This window comes from Ctenocephalides felis, unplaced genomic scaffold (assembly GCF_003426905.1).
Source record: "Ctenocephalides felis isolate EL2017-DRISC unplaced genomic scaffold, ASM342690v1 CF-g0.4_SCAFFOLD_01886, whole genome shotgun sequence".
Lineage (NCBI taxonomy): Eukaryota > Metazoa > Arthropoda > Insecta > Siphonaptera > Pulicidae > Ctenocephalides > Ctenocephalides felis.
Window position 1 is genome coordinate 167,443,338 of NW_020538040.1, and position 15,262 is coordinate 167,458,599.

A 15,262-nucleotide genomic window follows, 5' to 3' on the forward strand; every position below is an offset into this window, starting at 1 on the left:
TTTTCATGTAAAGCAAAAATTTGGCCCATGGTTGGTTAAACTAGGAGCGATTATTGATTTAAGTATATAATTTCAATTTGTCTCTCTTCAAAATATTTTATATTATATGGCTCATATTTTATAATTGATTACTACAAATCCACAATGATCGAAAAATAAAACTTTTTCTTTTAACTTGTTAGTTTAGCACGCCCATATGGATATCTCCCACTGCCTACATAAAATGATCTATTAACGCATATATATATATATATATATATATATATATATATATATATATATACTCGTATTTTGCAGCTATATTTAGTTTTATTAGATTATTTTAACTATTTCGGCACTATTCTATGAAAATCAAGCATTTAATTCCTAAGTATTTGCATTTACTGCAAATTATGCAGCAAATATTAATGCTCATGAAACATGTTTCATTACATATATGGAATTAAGCAAATCTATAACATTTTCGTAATTATCATCGATTCCTGTAAAAAAATTACCTTTACAAACATACTTTTTATTACAAATGTTTGAGACGATAATTTTATCATCATATTGGGTTTTGATAGTTTTATACTATATTTTTCAATATTTAATTAATTATTTTAAAAATTTAATTATTTATGACATTTTTTATGAGTATACTCGAATACGATTGATGAGCCTACATAATTGCATATTTGACTTATTTTTTGATGCTGCAAATCTTGAAACTTCTTATCGTTTCAGTTTTTTAAGAGCTTAGAATACCAAATTTTTAAATTTGTTTTTTTGATTGTATCGAGGATGTTGTTTGGGACTTATCTTACAATTAGCAATTCTTTGGGCTGCTAAGTCTTTGGCTTTTGGAAGAAACAGAACATTCTCTAGAAAATTGTATGTCTGCCTTTAGCAATTTATAAATTCGTCGATTTTTTAGGAAAATTTCCCCGATTATCGATGAAGAAAATTTTGGTGAAGAAGAATGATTTTTTATAATTATGTATATAGAAATGTATCCAGCATGCAACAAATATAATTAATATTATTATGATATTCTGATTTATTTTGCCCTGGTTTGTTTTTACAGTATACATGTGAAATGTTTTTGAAACTTTTTATACTGTATCTCGTACAGGTTAGCTACATACACGGGCACATTTGCATTAGGGTTGTTTTTAATATGGACATTTTCGAATTTTATTGCTCTCAAGGGCTTTAAATGCTTTCAAATTGATAAAAAGAATTCTCTAAAAGCTTTAGCTCTTAATATTAACGTTTAGATAGTGCGCAATTCAATCAAAGCTTCGTATGGAAATAGCATGAAAAAAATTTCGAAATTTAAAAAAATGTTTTTTAGGTATAACTTAGCGACAAATAAATTAAAAGTGACAATTCGTGTCAATTTTTATTGAAAATTCGACGCTTTGCATAACAGGTTTTTTATAATTTGTTTTGTAGAGCGTCGAATTTTGAATAAAACTCATTAATTTGTTCGCTAAGTTATATCTTAAAAACATTTTTAAAATTTTTGAAAAATTTTCCATACAAACTTTGATGGATTTGCGTACTTTCTAAAAGACAATATATTAAGAGCTAAAACTTATAGAGGATATTTTTTTATCAATTTGGAAGCATTTGAGCCCCTGGGAGCAAGGAAATTCGAAAATGTCCATATTAAGGGCCACCCTTATATATACATATATATATATATATATATATATATATATATATATAAAATTTATGTTACGCCCGACTCTTAGACTCTGTTAATACATATTTCAACATCAATATATATATATATATATATATATATATATATATATATATATATATATCATAAATTTTAAAATATCTTAAACTAGTCAGTATATAAATTTGTATAAATTACTACTAAATTTTATTTATTTATTACGATTGTCATAAGTTAAATGGTTTAGTTCATAATTAATATTTGTATGACGATCATTTATTTAAGCAATTATTTAATATTAGATAATTGTAAGAGATAAATTTTTGTTTAGTTTAGATTAATTTAGTTTAGTTTAACTGTTGTTATCGTGTTCTTTATCAAAAATTTTACGGTCTCATCGCTTCGATATTACTCCTTCCAATTAGTCTAAAACTGTTACAGCCGCGGCAATTTGCGCCAAGACGAAATTCGAGCGTCAATTTATATCCCTAGGCGTTAGTTACAAACGTTTGCTCTTAGTATCCGGTAAAATTAAATGTTAATATTTTTGTAATAATTTAATAGTAATAATTTGCATTTTATATATAAAAAGATTCAATTTGTTGCTTTATATAAGTTAGAAAGTGTCCGGTTTCAAAAAATTTCATTTCACTGATGTTATTTATTTTTACTTAAAGTTTAAGTTTTGTACTATTCGCATGGCTAATAACTTAATAAAATTTGATGCCGAGTACTGAAATGTTTTGTAAAAATAAAAAGAATAAAATCATAAAAAAATAAAATAAATTTATTATGTATTTGATTGATTATATTTTTTCCTTATTTTTTGTTCATATTAATGTTGTCTAAAGGTTGATCACCCCGATAATACTAGAAAAAATTTACATGGGTCATGGCAACTTTATTAAATAATTCAGTTGAAAATGTATCAATTTTTTTTTTAAATATTCCTGAAAAAACTATTTTTTATGTCACACATATGTATTGACGGATATGGCCATTAATGTGTTAATTCTACTTTGTGCATTTAATTTTAATAGATATTATTTTTATCAATTTCAAAATGCGTTGCCAGCAATGTCTTATTAATGTGTTATTTTTAGTTTACTTTATGCTTCGCAGAATGTTTAAATCAAACAATATATCGATTGTAGAATTCTTGGCCAAGATCAATGCAATATAGTATGCCTATCTCAGAATGAAGCTGCGAATATCTTATTAAGTCAGTTGTCAATGCATAAGGCAAAGGTATTCGATGTAATTTTTTTTTTGAGCAAATTATAAGTTCATATGCTATTAATGTATTTTTTCAGTGTATCTGAATAGTGTTTAGGTTAGTGTACGGATCAGCTGTGGTGTATAAAAATAAGTGTCCTCGAACTGTATTTACATCGTTGTATGTTGTGATTGTGAATATCGGTACTTCTTAAGGGGGTATTCTAGTGTAGAGATTTAAAAACATTGTTTTTTTTTTCATATTTTCAAAGTTTAGCTACTCAAGAACATGTGTACCAAAGGATTTTTCTAAATTTAAATTATTTTTACAGGTGTTTGACCATGATAATAATCCTCTTCGTTTTCCTTCCCTTTTCGAAACTTTAAACGCGTTTTTCTAAAAACCATATTTTTCAATACGATGATCACGGTTTCTCGAGTTTTACTGGACCGATTCATTTGAAATTTCTAAAGAATCTTCTTTATAGACTTCTCTCGAGCATATACTAGCCTCACATCCAAATTTAAAATTTTACTATTTTTAAAAAAATGCGTTTTTTGAAAGGCCGTAAAAAGGGCAAACAATATTTTTCTATTTTTTGTATAAGTTGTTAATTCATGTTTTGAGACTTTAATGAATTTAAGAAAAATTAATACTCAAAAATATTAATAATTATTAATACTCAAAAAAATGGGCACTTGACCATACTCATAATATTAGGCCTCCAAATAATCTGAAGAGAAAAATAGATATATACAATTATAAATATCAAATAATGTAGCTATCGTATGAACTACATGCTAGTTGAAAAATGTTTTTTGTAAAAAAACGACTGCCTGGAAAAATGTTTTGTACACCTTTTTTTGGTGTCTGGATTTTTCTAAAAATAGTAAAAATCAGAATTTGGGGATGAGCTTTGTTCATGCGGAAGAAAAGTCTATAGAGAAGAAGACTTTGTAAAGAAATCAACTAAATCCATTTAGTAGAAATTGAGAAATCATGGGTATCGTATCGAAAAAGACAGTTTCGAGATAAACGCTGTTAAAAATTTCGCTGTGAAAGGAAACAGAGGAGGATTATTGTTGTCAAATAGCTACATCTTCGAAAATGATTTAATTTTGAAAAATTCTCTTATATACATATTGTCCTCTCTAACAATAAGTAATCTTCTTAGGGGGCGTCCATTAATCACGTGAGCGATTTCTAAGTATGTTTGGATTTGAAATTAACCTCCCCCCTCCTCTCCCACACAACATCACGTGCATTTTTTGTACCTAAAATAATCATATATTTTTTATATATTTTTTTTAATTTTAGATTTTTTTTAAATTGAGGTAAAAAATAAATACACGTGATATCTTACTAGACCCTCCCCTTCCCTGCGTGATATTTTGTGATTTTTTGTCAAACCCCCCCTCTCCCTTTTTGGCTCACGTGATTCACGCGGCATCCGAGTGGAAAGGGTTAAACTTTGAGAATATGAAAAAAAAAAAACGAAATCGATATTTTAATTTGAGTTCTAGACTAAATACCCCCTAATTATAACGTTGTGTTGTTCTCAAATTTTATGTAAACATTTGTGAAACGTGCAAACGGGTTATTAAACTTTTAAAATGATTATGTGACTATAAATAATAAATATAAGTGAGGACGACATATGTAAATTGTGATGTGTTACGTGTGCGACATCGCGCGTTTATTACACCGCCGTACCCGCATCGCAGAGATATCAATTCGGTTCGCGGGCAGAAGAGCGTGATAAGCGGCTCTGATCGTGGAAGCGCGTTGCGGTCGCGTTGCAGTGTTCTCAAAGGGCTCCCGTCATCGGTGCGCGCGCACCTTTGGCGTCGCGCCGTGCGGCAACTAGTGTTAGAACGAAATATCGAGTACTGAGTAAATATCGATACTTTGCGGTCGATAGTGAGTAATTTTGCTATCGATTCTTTGGCTCGATCTATTTGCCAATATCGATTCTTTTCGTCGATAGTACTCGAAAAGAATCGACAGCGTAATCTATGAAAACCACTCATCGACCAACTATGAACACCACTCATTTTGCGAAATGCAATGCAATAGTCTCTATAGGTGGTCACAACTGTTCAAAGAAGTGTCAAAAATGATCCCGAAGGGTGTCATTAGTCTCAGAATTTATTGCTCAAAAACCCAAATTGAATATGACCACACTAATAAATAAAGATGTGCATTACCCTTATCTAAAATGAAACTGCTTTTTAAAGTAAACATATTGAACAATCGAAGTATGATTACTTCAAATAATAATATATTGAAATGGATGAATATTATTATTTGAAATAATTATATTTCGATTCTTTTTTACGCAAAATACTAATATACTGAAATGGATAAGTATTATTATTTGAAATAATTATATTTCGATTCTTTTTTATGCAAAATACTCATGTATTGAAATTTTTGAATATCAACATGCAAACATATGAGTTTGAGTTTCTCGGAACCATTTAAACTTTAAATCCCATCGCTCCGAAGGGATGTTTCTCTACAAGTGTCGAAATATTATCTTGACCGTCATTAAACTGAATGTTTATTGCTTTCCAAAGAGCTTCATATTGCACTTTTATGTAAACATGTAACGGCTTTTTAAAGTTGCATGCTCGCTAAAATTATTCATATAAAAATATTCAACAATTATAAAATATTATTTTACTTAAAAATATTAAAAATATTATTGTACTTAAAAATACCTAAAAAGTATTGCTTTTTGAATATAGTATCAGACTATTATATTGTTGTCAAAAATACTCAACTATTATAACTTGTCTTTTTTTTTTAAATTATAGAATTTGAAGTTAGTATTGAAAAACTACTGTTAAAATTTTCCAATATTGAATTCATTCTAATATTGTGATATAATATTTAATGAGTTTTAGATCTTTCTTGCACTTATGTTTGATTTTGATGAAGAAAAGTACTCAAAATTCGATATTGAGTAGTATCGATACTTTCGCCACGATATTTTTTTGGCATCGATATTTTGATTAGATACTTTTTAAAGTACTCAATATCGATCTTTTGCCTCGATACTTCCAACACTAGCGGCAACGCGTCTTCCTTCTCTGTAGTGCAGACAAACGCCGCGTTTCTGATGCTCTTCAGTCGTATGTTGGCCCCATCGGTGATGTGGCCGCGGTAACGCGAACAAATCGCCCACCGGCACATCGCGAGATGACAGCGCGCGATTACGCTTACACGCCGCTGCTGGCGATACAACTTCCACCGGCGGCTATGGCTGTTACGGCGCTACAAGGTAAATTGTATTTGAAAAATTTAACAAATACATGGTAATTAATATTTTATTTATTATTTTATTCAATTATTTATTACAAAGCTATTATTTATTTATTACAAAGCTATCATTTATTTATTACATAGCTGTCATTTGAAATCAGATCTATTCTAATGCAATTCAATGCTGTTGTAGTCGTGTGTATTTAAAAAGCGTTTGCCGCCTATTTAATTTAATCAAATTTCATCTGCAAAAATAAGTTTTGTATATCTAGGGGTGCATGGCATTGTGCCTTAAGTAAATTGTTGAAACTTTCCGTACCGTAACTTAAAATTTTTAATTGTTTTAATAATTTTTAAGAATTTTGAAAATAACGATTTTTTGAAATTTTTGAAAAACGTTTTGTTTTTGAAAAATTTAAAAGTTCTTGAGATTTTTAAAACCCATTCAAGTCGGTTGTTCTACATTGTCGAAAATTTCGAAGACATTTGTTTGAGCTATATGTAAGTGAAGGTAAACATTATAAATATTGGTGCCGAACGCAAAAAATGTAAACAAAATTTATACTTGTTATTAAAATTTTATAAAATATCTGATAATTGTATGTGCATATGTGTAATGATCATTTCTGACCGCCAAATGAAATTAAAAAAAAAATCTAGTTGGGTATGGCATCGTGTCTTAAGGCAAATTACTGGAACTTTCCGTACCGTAACGAAATGTTCGAGAAATATGAAATGTTTTCTTATATATTGTTATATATATTGTAACATTGTCGAATATTTATAAAAGTATAAATATAAACTGAATTACAAAGTTAAAATTAATTATTTAAAGTATATAAGTGAGCTTTAGAACTTTAGCCAGAATTAAAATTAAAATCTGAATTATTTTCGACATACAAAAAATTTTTTTTTTGAAAACAAAATTGGAAAAATAATTAAAATAATTTTTTTTCCAAAAGCAATTATTTTGTCAAAATAAGCAAAAAGTTTTTTGAATCATTCAAATCGGTTGCTCCATTCTCTCAAAAACTCGATTTCTATTTTCTGCACTCTTTAGAAGCTAGACCTGCCTTTGCCAAAAACTAATCAGCACATCTCCCTATCAAAAGGAATCGAATGTTTTTTGAACCATTCTAATCGGTTGATCAGTACCCCCGAAAACGTGGACGAAAAATTGTGTCCATACACTGACACACATACATACACATACACATACACACATACACACATACATTTTTTAAGGTATGCCAAAATGTTCAGAAACCTTCAAAACGTGAAGAAATGTAAAAAAATCAATTTCGATTTTTGGACGATTACAATAACTTACCCCACGGGAAGTTAAAAATTCTAGGTTTCCGAAACCGCTGGATCTACCTTCCTAAAAAATTAGTCAATTTTCAATTCTGTAATACAAGTAAAAAGTTTTTTGAATTATTCAAGTCGCATGCTCCGTTTTGTCAATTGCCATTTTTTTGTACTTTTTGCCCCGAATTTTTGAAACAGCTGGACTTTGTCAAAACTAACTAACATACATACACGCACGTACATCAATTTTACTAAGGTATATACTTTTCTATATGTATTTAAATGCACATTGATATATTTCAAGACGTAAGACTGTCAGGCACATTCTGATTTTCTAAAAATTACATGCACTACCAATATTATTCTGTATGTTTATTGTGTTATTGTGTATAAATAATTCTTTATTAATGAAAAAAACATTTAGAAATAAACATTCTAAGAACAATAATTCGGTTTGAATTCATGATTACAGCAAAATCTTAACGACTACTTAAGGGACTCGCTAAAGGATTATTTGACCAATTATGGAAACCAATAGAAATGTTATGTTATGGTAATATGTACTATGTACGGGTCACAAAATGCACAAACATCATATGACAGTTTCATCATAAATGCAAATACATAGCTTTTTGATAGTTTGTTATTACCAACTCATACGAAGATAGACCCGTAACATAGCATAACCATAATATTTCTATTTTATCCGACAATTGGTCCATAAATCTTAAACTCTCTTAGAAAATAAAATTAACATTTATAGTAAAGGCTTTAAACGAGCTTGCAATTTCTTGCGCTTTAAATATATCTCTTAAATATTTAAAATTTTATATTCAATCAATTTATTATAAAACCTGATTTATCAATAGAACAAGATGTATACGTACAAAAAGTACTGCTGTTTTAAAATGCATCTTTGTTACCTTTTCGATAAATTTTGTATGCCGGCAATCTTCGCGTTTCTGATAGCGCTAATTCCCCAAGAGTACCGTATAGGCTGAAATTTCGTGAATTGTATATAAAGAATATTGTAAAATGGAAACCATCCAAATCGATATTGGATTGTTCATTTGAATACGATCAACGAGAAACTGACAACTCACGTTAAGGTAAGGGTAATAATTGTGATGTAATATATATATTAGGGTGGTCCTTTATATGGACATTTTTGAATTTCCTTGCACCCAAGGGCTCCAATGGTTCCAAATTGATAATAAACAATTCTCTAAAAGTTTAAGCTATTAATATTGTCTTTTAGATATAGCTCAATTCAATCAAAGTTTTGTATGGAAATAGCATAAATATGCTGAGCGTCGAATTTTCAATAAAAAATGACACGAATTTACACTTTTAATTCATTCGTCGCTAAGTTATACATAAAATTTTTTTTTTCAATTCTCTAAATTTTTTCCATGCTATTTCTATACGAAGTTTGATTGGATTGCGCACTATCTAAATAGTAATATTAAGAGCTAAAACTTTCAGAGAATTGTTTATCAATTTGGAACCATTTGAGCCCTTGGGAGCAAGAAAATTCAAAAATGTCCATGTTAAGGACCACCTTAATATATATATATATATATATATATATATATATATAATAAGTTACTTTTTATATAAAAGAATTATCAGAATTACTCGCATTATAATGCCACACATTTAAAAGCGCGCATGCAGAGCAGTATAATAAGTCTTGTCAAATTATATTTTAATTAACTTTAAAAGTAGTAATGAAATCTCTAAGAAGAATTTTACGCCACTTATAGCCAGAAATAAATATTAAAAAAGAAGAAAACTCACATCCTGTTACTGCTTTGCTTGAATGAAACAACCAGAAATATATATATCTTATATATTTTTTCTGTACGGGTGTATGATTTGATACTTTTCCTCAACGGTTATTCGGATTTTGGTAATTCTTTCTAGAGTTTGTCAAAGGAAATTTTCAAGATTTAATGAACGATAAAAATATAGTAATATTGTGGAAATAAACGGCAAAAATTACAAAAAACCACTTATCATTGTTTGACATTGAAAACATTTGAACTGTCTTCTGCTAGAAATGTCAATTCACTTGAAATTTGAATATAGCTGAAATTATGACTCTAGATAATATTAGAATATATTATACAAGAAAAATGTCATGTCTTCATTATTATTGCCGAAAAGCAGCTGAGATGTGCCAGAAATTAAAATAATATAAGATGCAGTCAACAGTATATGTTTGGCAAATGAAATTATATAATTCAGTTTAATATATAACGCAATAGGTTCAAAATTGCATATACATCATTTTTTTAAACTTATGTGATTTGCATTTTGGTTTACTTTACTAAATTATTTAACAATACAAAAAAATATTTTATACTTATTAAAAAAAAATATTTAGAATTTTGTTTCATGTGTCAAAAATTCATTTGTTTGGCATTGGATACGGAATATTTAGCAAGTTGATCTTAGATTGAAGAGTGCTCATATGGAATAGATCTTACAAATTAATTCACCTAAGATTTAGACACAACTCTCAACAGTTGTATATAACTATGCAGAGATACAATTAAATTAGATAAAAATAATTTTTGGAATAATTTTTATTCATGTTTGAATAAGGTGGGAAAAGCATCAGCAATTAGCAGCAGTTAGCTTCATTATGAAAATTATCACTGCGGTCTATAAATTATGCAGTACTAATTTCGCAGATGGTAATTTTTTTGATGTTTTATAAATTATCTTTATTCGGTTCATCATATGTTATCATTGGAAAGCTTTTCATGAGTTCTTTGTGATTAAAACTACATCAAAATGTTATATAACGTTCGTAGTGTATATTTTGTTATATGTGATATTTCTCAATTGTTATTCATGTGTTATTTCTACTGTTCATTTTATCTCGTAGCTGCATGTACCATGTATAATGCTAGTCTACATGTGAAATAATGGTATATTAAAGAGTTAAACCCGCTTTATAAAATACTACCCTTATGTGATCTGCACTCCTATGTAGCACAACGACGGCATTACTTTAATTTAAACTGCGGGTTTTCATATATAAGTACATGTATGTATGAAAATGTTCTAGCTATTGTTAAACATACAACGGAAAACTTCTGTAATTTAAATATATGTATATATATATATATATATATATATATATATATATATATATATATAACTAGTAGTTTCCAAAATTGTATTATCAACTTTCAATAATAAATTTAGAATTGTTTACTTATATTTTCTATTCGTCTGCTCCTTATTTGATTAAAATAAAATCGTCGATTCAGACTTATTATGGAAGACGGAGTGGGCTGGTGAGGGTACATCTAGAATTTTATATCCACTTCGATTGTTCGAAGTCGTCACAGATTCTCAACATTGAATAATTGATATAAATAACTCAAAATAATAAATGATGGAAAATCATCTTTTAATAATAATTTTATTTAATATATTTAAGCAATTTTATTTAAAATTTATGGTTTCCAACTGATATTCAATATTTCGGATACTACAAACTATAATAATGTTTAAGTAATGAATTTATTTCTCACTTTTAAGAATTGTTTATAAATTAAAACTATGTGTGACGATTTATTTATTTTATTAAATTGTTTTGGAAAGTTTGTCAGGTAATGATAAAAAAAAGAAACGTGAAACATGAAAATTAATAGGATTTGAAGATTCGAATTCTATTGGCTCAAATATAAGCTATATGCAATTAGGTGCAAAACTTTCCCAACCACACGAGAAATTCATACTTATCTTTGCAAGAAAAAAAGTAGGATAGCAAGATTTGTGTTAATTACATACTTACACAATTACATGCAATACCTAACCAAATAAGAATATGGCATAAAAATCGCAACAAGCTTATTTTATGTTATTGAATACAACTGCCACTTTTGCATCTTTTGGAGAAAATAACCTTCCACTATTAATTAATAGATTGAATTGAATTGATATTTAGTTCTGAGTCCATTTTATATTTTAACCGTTTCTTTTGAATCTTAGCAATAGTTTAAATTTTATTCCACTGTTCTTAAACGTGGCCTATAGAACTTTGAGTGGTGATGGTAGTGAATCAAAATTTTTTAGAAGAGACTATTTAAAGTAAAATCATAAATTATATCTAATAATATTATTAGATTATCATAAATTATAATCATAGTATTATTAAGTTTTGGAAGTTGTGCAGCCCATTATAAGACTGCCTGTCTCACTATTTTTTGACGGTTTTTGCATGGTGCTTGGGATAGTTATTACGGTGGAAAACTATTTTATTTTCAGTCACCGGCATGTTTTCTATAGTTTAGATTAAATTTGTATTTAAGTTTTAGGTCACATTCCAATTTTTTCATGTTTTCTTAAATAATGACTTTTTGCGTGAGAACGCATAGATCTCAATTCTATAACGTTGCCAAGACAAACAATATCAAAATTTATGACCTTTGCTAGGCCATTCAACCTGAAATAACATTTTTATACGCAGATGAACATTATAGGCCGCTGTGACTTGAAAGTCATATAATTCATTAATACCAAAAAAAATCTTCAAACAGAATCATTTCATTTTTTGTTTTTAATTTGCATATACATGCTTATAAATATCGTTTTTTTGTTCCGCTAATTTTTTTGATGTAGAACCCAAATTCGGTCCAAAAAGGCTTAAGATATGATTAAGATATGATTTTCCTCAATAATACTTCTAATTTTTTGATCAGATCCGGAAAATTTACCTTACATTTTGAGAGTCTCTGAAGTGTTTTCCTCACTAGGCCAATTCTGTTCGTATGTTTAGTGTTTACTTCCGTTTGTTTTTGCCGCAGCTCGGTCTGCCGCAAACATCGGAAGTCTGCTGCCGATTTCCATATGAGGATAATAGAATTTAAAATAAGAAGATTACCTTAACTCGGTGAATTTATGTGTCATTAATTTTCAATAGCATTTATTGCATGGTAATTTCTACCTGTTGCAAAATTACTGTAGTCTTATGTATTATTGCACTGAAAACTTAATACTGGGTACATGTAGTAAGGCTTCAATAAAAAATATTCTATAATTTATAAGCTTACTAACTGAAAACTACTATAAAAGGTTTAAAAGAATAAATTTTAATTATAATCATTAGAATATCTTTATAATTTATCTATCGAATGGAAAATCGACTATTATGTTGTTTTTCTAACCTGACGTTATTTTAATGAATTGTGGTATGTTATATTTTAATAGTTTGATAAAAATGATTAAAATATTAAAGTGTGTTAGTTATGACCATTAAGATGTATTTTTAATGCCAGTGAACTTTTAAAATATATCACTATGTACATTATCTATTTTATTTCGCGCAGACAGAAAACGTGAAGGTAATTTTCAGGTCTGTGCAGTAAAGCACGAATAAAAATGAATTATTTATTATGCTATAAAAAAATTGGTTGAACTTACCCAGGAAGATGTTTCTCGGAGATATACTAGTTTTAGTGATGTCTTTATGTATGTATGTGTATATGTATATATGTAAGATTCTGCCGCTTTTTGGATAGTACGAAAAATATTCGTTTTTTTAATGTGGAATTTTAATGAAGACACATACATGTCGATTTTACAAAGTACTTTTACAAACAGATTTTTATATTACGTACACTTTAATAATACGTACAAACTTTTTCTATTGTGATTTTGTAGCATATACTGTACTCTAAGCAAATTTTTCAAGTATTTGTGTGGAACTTTGTTTTGCGGAGAAATTCAAACCTTAAGGATTTGTTTTTGTACATAATTTAGCGTTCCGTGCAAATAAGAAGGTGGAAAAACTAGCCATTCGAAGCAAAGCCCAACAACGATCTAAAAATGTCATGACATATATATATATATATATATATATATATATATATATATATACATATATATCATATTTGTCTTGCGCTATTCATTCTTGTAAAATATACAAGATCGCTCCACCGCGCAATATATTATGCAAATATTAAGAAAGCTCAATTGTAATATGAGTTACATTTTATGTATTCTTTTACTAATGTGATAATGTGATAATGTAGGTGTTTTCAATATTAATAATCTTTTTGCTAATAAAAACGTCAACAACAATGAAAGGAAACTGTCATAATTGTATTATCAAATACAATTAAATTAAATTATAGATCTAAATAAATTATCTTTTAGAAAATCAAAATAAAGTTGTAAAACTTGTGAAATCAAACATCAAAACCCAAAACATCGATATCATTGTTAGATTGTATTATTTGAAGTTTGATAAACACATAATCGAATTTTAATTATTAAATTTTGTTTGATTTTACATTAAGTAAATTAATAAATAATTTCTTATATTAAATTCATTTTCATTTATGTGAATCTTTAGCACTACTGCTAATCAAATTTTCACGGAAATATATGTAACCGTGTTCTATTAAAACAAGGCTATATCTATTTCATCTTGCGCAGATCGAAAACATAAGGCCAACTCTCACGATTACGGAGTAAAGCAGCGTATAAAAATTAATTATTTATAGTATTTAGGAATTAATAGTATACACGCCATCTTATGAAGCATTATACCATTTGATAAAATTTTATTAACATATTCTAAATAGTATAGCTTGACTTAATTGAAATCATGTTTTTATTTAAAGACAATAAATATGTTAACGTGTATTTGTATCCTTTCTTCAATGGAATTATGAATGGAGCTCGTACATATTACTATATTCTATGAAATGTTACGTTTTCGAATAATAGTACATAACTTCCATATGCGTTATGTATTATAATTTGGTAATATGGTGTTTTACTCATAGATTAGAGCAGCTTATTTCAATTCAGCTGGCGTTTTGCCAAATGGAATTCAACAAGTAAGGCTTAGAGTATGCAATTTAAAAACTGCTAAGTGCAAATATGGTGAATAAAAAAATATTAAATTTGAATAGTTTCATCAAATATGCTATCAAGATACATATATACATATTAGGTAGGTAACTAAATAAGTGCGGATTTTGTTAAAAATCAATGTAATTTTTTTATAGAAAAATAACTTTATTTTGTAATAGTTATCCGTTTTTATCAAAGGATAATATATTACAGAACGGCTGATTTAGATACAATTTGACACCATCGTAATCATTATATTGTTTACCATTCAAGGAGTGTTGGATAGATTGAAAGAAAGACTAATCAGAAGATGCAAGGTCAGGACTATATGGTGGATATGACAAAAAATGCCAACCAAGCTCCAATAATTTTTGTCGAGTGACCAAATATATGTGATGTCAATAATGTAATAAATCACTATTTCGATTTGTCAATTTAGGCCGCTTTTCTTCGACCATGTTGTTTAATTTTATCATTGTAGATATCAGAATTGATTGATCGGTTAGATGGTAAGAGTAAATGTAGACAATTCCTTTGGAATCAACTTTGACCTGACGACCAGATCGTTTTTCATCTATGAGTGAAAAATCACCAGAACCAATTTTGACACCAACAGTTTTTTCTAGGTTGCATCACCATATATAATAGTTAATAACTTTTTAAGGCTTAAGATGTCTTTTTATCTTTGCAGAAATAAAAAAGCAAAGTATAACATAAAAATTCTATTTGATTTTTTTATATTTCAACGAATACCAAACAAACACTACACATTTGATAAAAAATATATTGCCTACTATCAATTAGCAAACGGTAATTTACATTTGGGCTACGTCAGCAAACCTAAAAATAACTATAATAAATAAAGCTAACCCTTCCTCGTCTATTATTCCCATTACCAGTATTCCCCATTTTCATACATT